Source organism: Mya arenaria, chromosome 5, assembly GCF_026914265.1.
Source record: "Mya arenaria isolate MELC-2E11 chromosome 5, ASM2691426v1".
Lineage (NCBI taxonomy): Eukaryota > Metazoa > Mollusca > Bivalvia > Myida > Myidae > Mya > Mya arenaria.
Genome location: NC_069126.1, coordinates 67,251,976 through 67,267,594, shown reverse-complemented (window position 1 = coordinate 67,267,594; position 15,619 = coordinate 67,251,976). Strand labels below are relative to the sequence as shown.

The 15,619-nt window shown below is 34.4% G+C and overlaps 1 long non-coding RNA gene across 1 annotated transcript; it reads left to right on the top strand.

Moving 5' to 3' along the window:
- The first annotated feature begins 1,398 nt into the window (after positions 1 to 1,398).
- On the top strand, positions 1,399 to 11,559 carry LOC128233761 (uncharacterized). The gene is made up of 3 exons (XR_008260772.1): positions 1,399 to 2,065; positions 2,229 to 2,286; positions 10,980 to 11,559. It is a non-coding gene; the product is annotated as an uncharacterized LOC128233761 (long non-coding RNA).
- The last annotated feature ends 4,060 nt before the right edge of the window (positions 11,560 to 15,619 follow it).

Sequence of the window (15,619 nt, the reverse complement as noted above, 5' to 3'; positions counted from 1 at the left end):
AATGATAGCATTAAAAGGAAATTCAGTCAAACAGAGGACGTCGGGATTGCTTTTGAATTAAAGAAATTTAACAAACTACAGTGTGTCTGTCTGATTACCTGTATGTCTGTCTGTGGAAAAAAATGGTTTACCTTGTGCCATTAAACAGGGTTTATGTTTAAACTTTTTGCTACTGCTCGCCAGGATGTCAATTAAAGACACCATTTATGGTTCCAGAAGGCTTTGTACAAAAAACACGTATTTGTGGATTGGATTTTTGAAACATTTTGTCTCATACTTGATGCAAACTTATTTCTGAAAGAAGAAAATTAAAATTAACTGTATAACTGTTTACGCGTTTCCTATCTAACATTTACTTTAAGAAATGTAGACGTGTAGACAAAACCCCGGTATGATCTTGTTTTATGGCAAACATATCAAAAGCAAAAAGGTAAATGGACACACATGGATAAGCGATACATGAACATAATTGTAGTTTGAATCATTTATGTTAACTAATATGATGATACCGACGGGGAGCGGTCATTGACGGACGTTAAATGTTCCTCGTTTAAAGAATTATACGTCTGTTTTTCTCTATAATCTAAAATCTGTAACAGAGGCTTTTCCATAAACAGAGTTTGTAGATCTGTAATTTTCAAGCTCAGTATAGTTACTGGACAGGCTAGAACATACTGGTTTCTAACAATACTTTATAATAAATTACAACTACAAATCAGAGTGTACGTTTGAAAAAAAAAACATATGTGCTAATGACCCGTGGAATCCAACAATCATTGGATTGAAGATAAATGGATGTTAACAACAATGTATGCATCAAGGTTAACTGAGGGGTGGGACGAGGGGTGCGGTATTAAGGGGGCTTAATTCTATAACCTTCGATACAAACGCTATTGTCGTTAAAATGTCGCATGAGTAGGGCTTAAACAATTTTGCTATGACTGCTATAAAATGTATTCGTTTTGATACAATTACAGTTGATAAAACTAAGGGATGTTGTTCGATAGGCTGGATGTTTAGAGTCCCGGACGATAGTCTTAGCCATTTCAAAGAGATTTTTACTTTTCTACTTCAGATTTTGGATTAAGTGTGTACCACTCCTACCACCGCAAAAAACAATTGATTGGAGCACAATATTGGCTATTCGTTTTGCTATATGCACAGAAACATACTGAAGACTAAATTTCATCTATTGAAGCATATATATATAAGCATGGGCACTTTATATAATGCCGTGTCATTTTGATTTTGTTTGCACGCCATTCTTTAAAACATTGCGTGGATGAGAAGAATAAGAACTTCGTTTTTGTCACTTATCCAGTCACCACGCGGAAAATAATACTAGCTTTCGACAAAGCCAGGTCAGATGCACAAAGATACAGAGCTTCTCACATTTCAAAAGCTGTTGACTACTAACAAGGAAATTAGAGTTCTTAAGTCATCTTGTTTGCGTCTCAATATAGCCAGATAACAAGCTAGCGTTTCCCCTTCGTGCAATAATATATCTTGCAGAGAAGGGGATTGCACGAATTTGAGGATTGTTGTTCAGGAACATTCTTATTTGGTAAATTTTGGCAATCTTCTAAGATCTTGGAGGAAAGTAAATTTTTAATTGATAGATATGTTTCACCAGAGCCAGGACATTTCTAATTGCTTTTGTGACGTTTACTCTTCAACAATTTAATGATTTTTTTCTGAAAAGATTGTTGGATATAAAAAGTGCTCATAACAACAATGATGTGGAAGTGGTCAAATGAAATGTTAATTTTTTTCACGACAGAAACTGATACAGAAGGCAGAAAATATTGTGGTTAAGTCAGAGGTCTGTAGATATGGAGTAACTCATGATTAATGAAGAAGTAACACATTGAAAATGAAATTTGAAGTTTGTAAATCAGTTTACTTAGTACAGAGAAAGAACGATGATCTCACGATAACCTCAGGAATGAATTATACCAAACATTTTGCGTCAACAATTTCCGTACGGATGTCGAGAAAATGACAAAACAGCTAAGCAGTTTTCAAACGATTTATTTCCCTCCAGGCAGCTTTATTTTAAAGGCAGGTCAGTGTTTCTTTCAACGTTACATATTTCCTCGTGTTTACAGTTAACGTTGCATTAATAAGAAATCAACCACAATATATCATATGAATTTTTAACTTATCTGCAAAAAAGTAATAGAGAAAATTGCTTGACATTCGCAATTGACATAAATGTTTTATTTCAGCAGCCCTTTTCACTGACCGTTCCAGTCCCACCTTTTAACGATCAAGCATTTTAATGAGGTATGATTTGTTTGTGGTATTTGTATTTGCGTATGTGGTGCTGGTATTTTTTTGTTTGTTTTTCTGTACTTGTATATGTGGTGTTAAATTGACACCTTACCTTGACACCTGAACAGTGTTTATTATTGTCGTTTCGACTTCTGGGAGTGTCCCTGTATTTTTCATTGTTTTGAACAAAGTCACAAATGTAGAATTTTCACAGATGTTTAGCATTGTTGAAAATAAAATTAAGTGATAACAATGAATACCTTTTATACGGGTTTGTATATAAAACATTGCACGATATAAAGAATCATTTATACATAAAAAAGGGAAAATATGTTTTATCATAGTCCTAGCCCATAGCCACATGCAACTCATTGCATAATCCTCTGCAGAAATCGTTACATGACTCATCCGCATTGAATGTTAAACCATTGCTGTTAAAGAGTATAACGTTTAAACTACGAGTAGATTTCAAAACTTCAGTATGATCTTGTTTATTGGCAAACATGTCAAAGGCACAATGGTAAATCAGCAACCACAAATTCACAATACATTACAGCATAGTCGCGCTATGAATCATTATTGCATAAAATATGTGTTTTCGGTCCGTTATCATGGTGTGTTAAAACGTATTAACCCGGACGTTATCGGTTGAAAACGTGCATTATTCATTAAATTCACGTGCCGTTAATGACCGGCTTTTTGTTTTACATAACCGGTATCAGGGCCCGCATCATAACAATGGGCGCTGAGCGACCACAGTGGCTTGATGACAAAGGCTAATTAAAGCCATAATAAATCTGTTCAACTAGACAAAAATATATAAACACACTTGGACAGGTTTATCATCAATTTAATTCATTGCCTTAAACATAAAATGAAATTTGACAAAATTCAAAAGTACCCTATACTGTAATATGTTTCAGCGTATTAGTGAAACGGGGTATCCAACGATGCTAGTATTAAGGCCTGCCCAGTGCCTCTTTCTTCTCTGCTAGCAAAAAAGCATTATTGCAACAACTGTTTGCAGTTGCTTCTATACATATTTTAAATTTTAAAAAATGCTCTCAGTTATTTCCTACAAACGGTGGAATCCTAATTATTCACTAACCGTTCCTTGTCGGAACCACAATATTAGTTTCTACAATTGATGCAAATTGCATATGATGTCATGTATCGTAAATTCAGATTTGTCCTTTGATATGCATATCATATACTGGGGTTTTGTCTACACATTCGCGTTTCTTAGTTGAAGTTTGTACAATAGGCGTTCCGATGACTACAAGTCCATCAGCAACTTTATCATATAAATAACTATTAATGGGATTCCAAACTACAGACTTTCTTTGAAGTGTTGCTCGTTTGAAGATAAATTTCGATTAAAGGTCCTGAACTATTCAAAATAACACAAAAATAGTTTTGAGCATTTTTCTATTATTTTATTCCAATGTTAACTCCTTTCAAAGGGATCATTATATTAAATCTAATCCTAAGCTGAAAGTTTCTGTGTTAAGCAGTTAAGTAAATTATCAAAACACGCCGATGTTTCATTCTATGTTTTGTGCAAGGTATTATATTACTGATGTGTATGACCACCTGTGAAGAATAAGTTCTATTCCTCGCATATGTAAACACTTAGGCCTCATGTTCAACACAACACAGTCAAATATGTCACGTATCATGGGGAAAATGCGACTTGTTCTTAAATCTATTTTTTTGAATTCTACACTTGTGACATTTTAAACAGTAACGAATAGGATCATATTATTCACAAAGCTAGAAGTATGTGTTCTTTAAAACATTATGCCCTACAACAAATGTTTGGTTATCGCTTTTGAACGGACAGTGAACAAAGGAGGTATGGGGAAGTGGGAGCTAAATATGTGTAGGAAAGCACATATCCTAAGACAATCTGTATAACTGTGTTTCTATGACAATCTGTATAACTGGGTTATTCTTCTAAGCGTTCTTGCGTCAGAGTAGCTTCAACTGTTGTTTTTCATTTACCAGCCAATGGCGGTTAAAACTGTAATATCGTTTTCCTCTCTAAACATGACTATAAACTTCAAGTCAATACTGACATCTACGTGTATGTTTTTGTCAGTATTGGCTTCCAATCACATCTACAAAACAAAATCAGTTTAACACCATAAGAATCAAACTAAAGAGATATCTTTGCTTAATATCAACAACGGTCTTGCATTGTTCTTCAAAGCAGGTTTAATCAAAGCCCATATCTATAACGTCAACTTAAGCACTTAATATTAGACGATAATATGTATTTGTATACAAAGGGAGCATAATACGATATCTTAGAATGTGTCTATTTTTAGTAACCAAACAATATGCCCGAATGAGTTGTGTTTCTTTGCAATTTTTCAGTTCAAAAACAAAACTAGTCCATAATGCACCAAAAAAGGTTTAGACGGTTTACGCAATGTTGTGCATCTGACATGGTCTTGTCTTGGTTGTTTGAAGCAAAAAATGATGCATGAATTAGAATTCGAAACCTTGTCATGAACTTTACGTTTTGGACGAATATATGCCAAATCTAATGTTATCAGAAGTAAACGATAAACTTCGCTTCTTCATTTCACATTGTCATTGATTATTGCAAGGTATCATATAGAGTTTTGTTGGACCAGCTGTGCAGAAAAGAATTTTGTTTTTCACACACCACAATCACATATGTCACATTACCTCTGCAAGAAATGTAATTGTATTGTTAAAGCCCTTTTTATCCAAACCATTTGGTATATAAGTAGATTTTGATTGCCTATTAAGTTAAACAATATTAGCTTCGAAATCCCAATAGCAAATTCATTCCAAATACACAACATCTTCTCCTTCTCTCACATTTTTTGCCAAAAGTTCCCCACATTTCAAATCGCTATATGTTTTAGTATTTAGCAGTTAAGCATATTTCAAAAATTTCGGCAATGTATCTTTTGAAATTCCGTTTACATCAACAACAAAAAATGCATCAAATATATTTCGGTAATCCCATTAACAAAGACGTGTCAGTATTTTTAGTATAAATTCATAGTGGATAAAGCATACTAAAGAAAGAAAAAGTGTCTTCAGTATAAAGCCTGGCTATATACAAGCAATAAAAAACGAACACTACATTGTCTTGATAGTGTCGATCAACTAGAATTATTGCTTTGCTAACAGAACATTTCGTCAGGGCACATTATTCCTTTGAACCCTATCAACTTACTGAAAATAGGCGTTTGCATCTTCCTCTCATGACATGATTAATTTCAAGTCAATACCGACATCTTGATATTTAGGTGTACAGTTGATTCGTTGTTATTAGATCACCTCTACTAAACCGAATACATTCTTATGATTTGAGACACATATTGAACATTGTAATATAGTGTAGCATTGACAAGTGCAGTGTAGTTCAGTGTAGTGCATTCCAGTACAGTACAGTACAGTACAGTACAGTACAGTACAGTACAGTACAGTACAGTACAGTACAGTACAGTACAGTATAGTACAGTACAGTACAGTACAGTACAGTACAGTATAGTGCAGTGCAGTACATAACAGTGCAGTACAGTACAGTACAGTACAGTACAGTACAGTACAGTACAGGCCAGTCCAGTCAAGTCCAGTACAGTACAGTGCAGCACAGTACAGAACAGTACAGTACAGTGCATACAGTGCAGTTCAGTACAGTACAGTACAATACAGTACAGTGCAATACAGTGCAGTACAGTACAGTACAGTACAGTATAATACAGTACAGTACAATGCAGTGCAGTACAATGCAGTGCAGTACAATACAGTGTAGTACAGTACAGTACAGTACAGTACAGTACAGTACAGCACAGTACAGAACAGTACAGTACAGTGCATACAGTGCAGTTCAGTACAGTACAGTACAATACAGTACAGTGCAATACAGTGCAGTGCAGTACAGTACAGTACAGTACAGTACAGTACAGTATAATACAGTACAGTACAATGCAGTGCAGTACAATGCAGTGCAGTACAATACAGTGTAGTACAGTACAGTACAGTACAGTACAGTACAGTACAGTACAGTACAGTACAGTACAGTACAGTGCAGTGCAGTGCAGTGTAGTGCATTACAGTGCAGTACAGAACAGTCCAGTCCAGTCCAGTACAGAACAGTACAGTGCAGTGCAAAGCATTACAGTGCAGTACAGTCCAGTACAGTACAGTGCAGTACATTCAAGTACAGTACAGTACAGTGCAGTGCAGTGCATTACAGTGCTGTACAGTACAGTACAGTCAAGTGCAGTGTAGTGCAGTGTAGTGCAGTGCAGTGCAGTGCAGTGCAGTGCAGTGCAGTGCAGTGCAGTGCAGTACAGTATAATACAGTACAGTACAGTAGAGTATAGTGCAGTGCAGTGCAGTGCAACGCAGTACAGAACAGTACAGTGCAGTGAAGTGAAGTGCAGTACAGTACAGTTTAGTACAGTACAGTACAGTACAGTACAGTACAGTACAGTACAGTACAGTACAGTACAGTACAGTACAGTGCAGTACAGTGCAGTGCAGTGCAGTGCAGTGAAGTGCATCACAGTACAGTGCAGTACAGTACAGTACAGTGCATTAAAGTACAGTACAGTACAGTACAGTACAGTACAGTACAGTACAGTACAGTACAGTACAGTACAGTACAGTACAGTACAATGCAGTGCAGTTCAGTGCAGTGAAGTGAAGTGCAGTGCAGTACAGTACAGTATAGTACAGTACAGTGTAACGCAGTGTAGTACAGCACAGTGCCGTGTAGTGCAGTGCAGTACGCTGCGGTACGGTACAGTACCCTACAGTACAGTGCAGTAAAGTACATTACGTTACAGTACAATACAATACAATACAATGCAGTACAGTACAGTACAGTAAGGTACAGTAGCATAGTACAATGCAGTACAGTATAGAGCAGTAAGGCAACTTATAGTTGTAAAAAATTAACGCTAACTTTTATTTTATATTTTAGTGGTGCACTTTAGTGCAAGGCATTATAAAGAGACATATAAAACTGCAAAGAGTAGGATTCTGTTCGACACGCGTATGGAGAATTGTACTTCGATTGTCACGCAACATAATCACCTCAAATGTCAAATGCAATTGCATTGTTATCAAATTGTTTAGACATACACATATGTCTCATTGAAAATGGGATGATAAGAATCCTGTTCTTTACACAAATGTGAATAATTTTACCTGTGAAAATAATCAACACACTTTTGGTAATCGCCTTTAAACCGTCAGTGTGAACACAAAAGTTCAGGGGATGGTCCATCAAATTTGCAAAGGAAAACACATATGCTTCAACACTTCGATTAAATATCCTTCTATGAATCGTTGCCTGTCTAAGCAAGTTATCGAGAAACAGTTGAACCCGATTCAATATAACAGTATTCCAATGACCGTGCGGTTAAAATAATTGTTTCATCAATCATCGATCGTTCTGTTATTTATCTTACTTCTAAATATAATCACATTAAAGGTTTGTCAACACGCCAACATTCAGGTACTCATTTGCTGGAATAGGTTTGAGAATGGCCACTAGAAAATATGTTTGCCTCCCTTCACCAACTATGCTTGCATTCTTGGAAATTCGTTCGCTTATTTCAAGTGATTGGGAAATGTCTTGAACTATGTTTTGTCAAAGTTATGATATAATACACCGATAATAGCCCCACATCCAATACACAAGGCATCAGCTTTAAAATCATCCAGGACTTAAAATGTAATTCAAATTTAAATATTTATCAACTGTTATAATTATCATAAAGGAACAGCAAAGGCCATCATTTTATATCGAACCTATATATGTATATTAAGATTCAGTAGTATCCATTTCTTTCACAAACTTTATGATGAGTTATTGTATCTCTATCTAAGTCGAAAAATGCGAAGACGGTCATTTATGCTACACCAATTCATTAAATTTAAAACCATATGTATTACAACAATTTTGAACAATACAAAGGGAAAGTAATAGGATATCTTAGGCTTTGGCTATTTTTATTATCGACACAATACGAGTTAATGAGTTGTCTCTTCTGTCAATGAATCAGCCGTTTAAAAGTATGAAAAGCTCCGAAGTCAGGTGCAATTGACCTGGCTTTGTCGGAAGCTAGTATTATTTTCGAAGCTTTTATAAGTCACGTGAAAAGATGCAGTTCTAATTCTACTCTTACAACATGGTTTTGAGTATAACGTGTATACAGTATACATACTATTGCTTTCTGTATATAATAAAACATGCATATGTCTACATAAATGCCTTCATTGCTTAAATTTAGTCATTGGCACTAATATTGTAGATAGCCTTATACATGTGCATATGCATTTAAATTAAAGGAGAGTGAATAATAATGAACCCTTTGTTTTGTACCACAGAATATTCATGCGGTGGGATTCAAGAATATCCGGCCAAGGTTATCTATAGATCTTATTGATCTTTGAACATAAAGATTATGCAAAAATAAATAAACAAATTACACATAATATAGAGATGAATTGTGCTTCCAGTATCAACAATGGATTAACCCATTTCCAGGCTATACGGATACCACAATGTCGTAAAAATGTAATATTAAAGACTTACGTTTCTTTATGGTGCGATCATTTAGATTATTACTTGTTTTTGTTTGCTTTAACCTTTTACTTTTAAACCGATTTCAAAGTCCTCGTCGTGACATTGTGTACCCTTAATTAATCATAAATGATAAGAGGCATTCCCATCTCCTACAATACATGACTAATTTCAAGTAAATACTGACATCTCGATATCCAGGTTTATATTTATTTCTTTGTTATTGGATTTTAAATCACCTCTACAAACCATAATACAGTTTCATGCAATAAGAAACACACTGAGCATAGATATATGCCTACAATATACAACGGTTTTTGTTGTTTTTTCAATGCAAGTTTAAGATCAACCCATGTATTTTACGTCAACTCAGCGCAGTAGGTTATACGGCATGATGTATTGTTATACAAAGAGAGACTACTACAGACTCTTGGTAAATGTCTATATTTAGTAACAAGGCAGTAAGCCCTCATGAGTTATGTTTCGTTGTAAGAATTCATATCAGAACAAAATTACTCCATGATGGGCATTGCACGTAACTCACATTGCTTTGGTTATGTTAAACACTGTCGACTATTGAATCCTTTACTGACCAATTTGGATAAATTTATGCAATATGTATGCAAGTTGTAAAGTATAGTAGAATATAGTGTAGTATATTAGTAGATTGTAGCGTAAACTGTTGTAGTGTAGTGTAATGTTACATAGTGTCGTGCAGGGCAGTGTAGTACAGTACATTACAGTATAGTAGAGCTCAGTTCAATACAGTAGAGTTCAGTACAATAAAGTACAGTACAGTACAGTACAGTAGATTAGAGTACAGTACAGTACAATACAGTACAGTACAGTCCAGTACAGTACAGTACAGTACAGTACAGTACAGTACAGTACAGTACAGTACAGTACAGTACAGTACAGTACAGTTCAGTTCAGTTCAGTTCAGTTCAGTTCAATACAGTTCAGTTCAGTACAATAAAGTACAGTACATTACAGTACAGTACAGTGTATTTAGGTACAGTTAAGTACAGTTAAGTATAGTACAGTAAAGTACAATTGGGTACAGTGTAGTGCATTTAAGTACAGTACAGAACAGTACAGGTGTATCACACTCTTCCCAGACGTTGATGCCTCATTTGATAATTTTAATAATGCACTTTAGTTCATGAAATCATTTAGAGTCATTTAGAACATTTATGATCATATTCTAAACACCTTTTTAAGAAACACAGTCACATCTGCCACATTTTCAGAGGAAAATATTATTTCATTTTTATCAATAATTTAGACACTTTTGGTAATCGCCTTTAAACTTTCAGTGAACAAAGGAGTTCATGAAGATTTGTTGTATGTCTAGGCAAATTATCGAGGAATAGTTTTAACCCAGTGGCTTCAACAATATTTCACTGACCGTTCTGCTAAAAATTATAACATAACAGTGTTTTTCAAAACGCCTTCATTCTAGTACTCATTTGCTGGAATAAGTTTTAGGTTGATCCTAGAAATTCTGTTTGTCGACTGCCTTTACCAACTAGCCTCACGTTTTTGGGACTCTTTTTCATTTTTGAAAATAGCAAATATTTCGAATATGTTTTGATTAATGATTGGGCAAGTATATGGTTGTGATATAGTACACCGGTTCTACCTCCCCAACCTCCAGTACATAGAGATCTGATAAGTCCTCTACAAGTTATAATATCTGAATCCGAAATAAATATAGATGTTTATACAATTTCAATATATGTGCATCTTATCAACTCTTTTTATCCTGAAGAAGTAGCAGTTCAAATAATTAAATCTTGTTATTACAATGACGTATGTCGTAGTTCGGGTTGGCAGTTTGATATAATAGATTGTCTCTAATTGTAAATAATGAACCGCCTTTAAAACGCTAACTCTGTAGCTTGGCTTTGTCGAACGCTTTTCTTTTTCTCGAGTCTATAAGTAAATATGTGATTTTTTACCGGAAGCAATATTTCAAATGAACACTTGCTGTTATAAAAAGTTTTTGCCATCTATCAACTGATTTTAAAATGACTTGGCAAAAGGGGAAACCGTTTCTTCAGTTACTGCAGAAAACTCACAGACAAAACATAAATATTTTTCTTCGTTTGTATACTTTCAGGTCCAGCTGTGGTATACATGTTCCTGGCGGATCCTTTCCTGTTTCGTTTCGTTTTTCCTGGTGACAGAACACTTACAGTGACGATCGAATTGCAATTATTTTGACAATCTTTCAGAGTTGTAACAGCTAGTTTTTAACTATATTATGTCCATACAAGTGTTACAGGACCGTTACAAGAAAAGCTTTTCAAACGATACAAGGATTGCTCTAGATGGACGGAATACCTTGATAACAGAACATGTATTTTAACATAAGCAATTCATAGATTGTATTGTACTAAGAATATTATTTGATAAAACCTTATAACAAATGTATGATTAATGAGTTTAGTTTTAATTCAGTTTTCATTCGAGGAATAAGGATAAATCTTAATGGCCAAGTTTTGAGTCATAATGTTTGATTGAAGTTGTTTTGTGTCCGTTTTCACAAAAAGGTGCGTATACTAATCCTTTGTTGTTTTTTGGCATAATCGTAACTAAGAATGAAACAAAACTTTCAAATTAAACACTTAATCAAAGTGAAGCAAACTTCTTTATCTTACTAATCATTCATGTTTCGTGAAGAGATTATGCACAGCATGGAGACATATGTAGTTTTCTTACAAACCACACCGTCCGTGTTTTCCATCTGAAGTTACCCGTGAACGATTTTTATAAAACGTTATATATAGAATAAAGAAATTAGTAACCATATGCAAAGTTTAACAATACTAATGTTGATGCAAAGCATCAAAGTCGTCGCAAATATTTTTTAAACATTACTTAAAGGAAGCATATGCATTCAATCATACCAAGTTTGAGGTACGTGGAAATAAGAATCTTTCAATTATTGTGCGAATTCGGATTTTCAGCTTTAAGGTACCACGACCTTGACCTTTGACCAACTGACATAACAATAGTTAGGATACTGGGTATGTTTGAGGGATCTCTACCAAGTTCGAGATCTCTATGCCTAAGCGTTAATAAAGTATAGATCGGAAACCGATTTTCAGCTGAAGGAGATATTTTAAGGCTATCATGACAATGACTCTGAATATGACCACCATATATCATTATTCGGGAGTTGGGGAGTGTGTAAAGACCCGCCACTGGGTCGTTATGTCTATTTATGATTAAACTAAGATTTACAAATGTATGAATACATATCTATACATCTCTTTTTTGAGTAAAAGGTAATTCAAATCAATTAGATGTACCTTCATTTTTCCACAAATATACAAGTTACAAGATACAATACCAATAAGTCAGGTATATGATAACAAGAAAACATAGGTTCAACTAGAGATTGCTTGTTTGAAAAAGCGCTTGTTTCCCCTATTGTGTGGTCGTTTCTGAGAAAAAATAAATAATGGACATGAAATTTGTAATTTTGGACTGGAGACGAACAAAAAGAGTGAAGTTTAGCTTATTCACCCGTATTTAATAGTAAATATCTACTGCGACCATGACCTTTGACCTACTGATCTCAAAATCAATAGGGGTCATCTACTAGTCGTGACCAACAAGCATACCAAGTATGAAGTTCCTGGGTGCAAGCTTTATTTATTTATTGAGCGGAAACCGTTTCTTCACCTCAAGGTAAAGGTGACCTTTGACCTACTGATCTCAAAATCAATAGGGGTCATCTACTAGTCGTGACCAACAAGCATACCAAGTACGAAGTTCCTGGGTGCAAGCGTTCTTTATTTATTGAGCGGAAACCGTTTATTCACCTCAAGGTTACGGTGACCTTGACCTTTGACCTACTGATCTTAAAATCAATAGGGTTCATTTACTAGTGATGACCAACTAGCATACCAAGTATGAAGTTTCTGGGTGCAAGCGTTCTTTAGTTATTGAGCGGAAACCATTTTTAAGCTTAAGGTCACCGCCAACATATAGTTTTTTTACCTGAAGGTAAACTTGACCTTTGACCCAAAGTATCTTTAGTTATTGAGCGGAAACCGTTTTTTCACCTCATGGTCACGGCGATCTTGACCTTTGACCTAGTGATTTCAAAATCAATAGGATTCATCTACTTGTCATTACCAACTAGCATACTAAGTATGAAGTCCCTGGGAGCAAATGTTCTTTAGTTATTGAGCGGAAAACAAGTGTGACGTACGGACTGAATGTCTGACGGACTGACGGACAGGGCAAAAATAATATGTCTCCCCATTTATGGGAGAGACATAGATATTGGAACAAGTATTTACAAAAACTGTTCCTTATTATATTTATGCATACAATAACATAAAAGTAAGATGGATTTGAGCACTGAACACAGTGATAACATCAACTAGTTTTCCAGGATGTAAGTTGCAATCCACACGCGCACGGTTCCGCAAGTTGACATACCACTGTAAAATGGTTAGTTCTTTCAAGAGTATAACTTCAATCATCGTATAAATTTAATATACATTTAAATAGCAAATTGCATATTACATTAGATACATGGGGACTTCAGCATAATACACTGATGTGTAGTTGGTAAACATGTTTAAGGTAATCTAGCTTAGTAGGACCAATCTTTGAAATGGGGTTACAAAGAGGAGGTATTGTATTTATCATGTAATGTAAATACTGCTAGATTTTGCTGATATAATCAGAAACATTTGCGTACCAAAAACATGTTTTTTTCCATGATTAGGTCAATCACTCCCAACAGGTAACCCCAAAACCTCTGCCCTTCTGACAATTTCAGCACCTACCACTGTGTAAGAATGTTGAACTATGTTGGTATATGTTATTCTACCCTCAAACAGAATATAGTATGAATCCCAGCCGCACCAATTCATTTCACATACTCTATTTTATATACTTATAAAAATAAAAGAGTTTTCCGGTTATTCTGTTTTCCGGTAATTCCACTGACCCCTGACCACAAGTTTTTCTTGTTGGTAAACTCCAACCGAAATTGTTGGTTAAAGTACAGTTCCGACATGATATAATTGAAAGTGTTACATGTAATGAATTGTCATTGACTTTCCTGGTTTGTCCATTTATTATAAATCGGATTATTTTATATAGAAAAACATCCTCCAAAACGTGTTTCATGAGCTCTGATGAATCGAGTCCTAAGGTACGTAAATCGAGGTTTAAACAAAACGTTGCCTACGAGTTTTAGGACGAGTTATTAAAACCCATTACATGTGCACAAATGTGTTACAAGATTAACGGTTTTTTTTTGTATCTTGAGGTTTCCTTTTTCTTTTATTAGTTGATATGATTGTTTTATTAAACATATTTTATAGCTTTATTTTTTCAATAATAATGTTACTGGTTCATTTTGATCACGTGAGCCTCCATGGTACATCATTGAAACCTATCTCAAACTGACGTCGAGTTTCGACGCGACGTTAATCACAAGAACCAATAGTTTCTTAATTTTCGATCCATGTTTGATTATATATTGAGCAAAATGTGAACATTATTGACGTTTTAATAACGCTTATATTCTTTGAATGCAGTCCGTAGGTATTTTTTTTGTTTTCCATATACTTTGAACTTGCGAAGGAAATATTTAAACTATAGTTCGCAAATTCAAATTCCGATTATTCGACAGAGAGTTGTTTAATCTTTATATGGGTATAAGTTCAATGAAGATACATTTCATACAATGTTAATAATTTTGTTGTTTTATTAACCTGCACCGGCACTGTGATCTTTGAAAAATATCAACACATTTTTTGTGACCGCCTTTAAACAATCAGTAAACTTCATTGACTGTGTAAGCAAGTTATCAAGAAATAGTTGAACCCGAGTGAATTCAATAGTATTTCACTGACCGTGGCGGTAAAACATTGTTTTTGTGTGTTTTTTTAAAGTGACACTCTTATTCGAAATCAATACATACACATGTATAACAAACATCATTTTTGACTGATAAACCTTTATCTACTTATTAAATAATGCATTTATTGAAAATATTAATTACTGATAACATGATTGTGACTGTGTATATAATAGGAGAAAGCGCAAAAATATTAAATGATTGGTGAATGCTAAAAGATTTACTGTAGTCTACTATAGTTTTATAAGGTAGAAATACCGTGTTTTATGTTCATTTCTTTCAAATTAAACACGGTATCCTTCATAAGAACCATGGTTTTCGACATTTATTCATCTTTTTTGGAACATTAAAACAATTTTATTAATTGTGTTAAATCTTTTTTGGGAGTAAAAGTGCATCTTTAAATTGTCTATAATATAACTGCTAAATCACATTAAAGGTTTGTCAACACGCCAACACTCATTTCCTGGAATAGATTTGAGGAGGTTAAACAAAAGAAAATATGTCTGTCTACATTCATTAACTAGCCTAGCATATTTATGAATTCCTTCTTATACTTGCCAATATCAAGTGTTTGTGAAATGTTTTGAAAGATGTTTTGGCAAGATTGTGATAAAGAACACCGATTATAGCCTCATATCCAATACACAGATCATCACCTATAAAATATCATCCAGGATTTAAAATGTACATCACATTTAAATATTTATCAACTGCTATAACCATCAAGAAGGAAAAGCAAAGGCCATTATTTAATACCGTACCGTATAATATATATGTTATAATTTAGTATTTTGCATTTTTACCAACTTAATGATAAATTATTATATCTGTATCCTTTACTAAAAAGGTAAGGTTATAAAACGGAA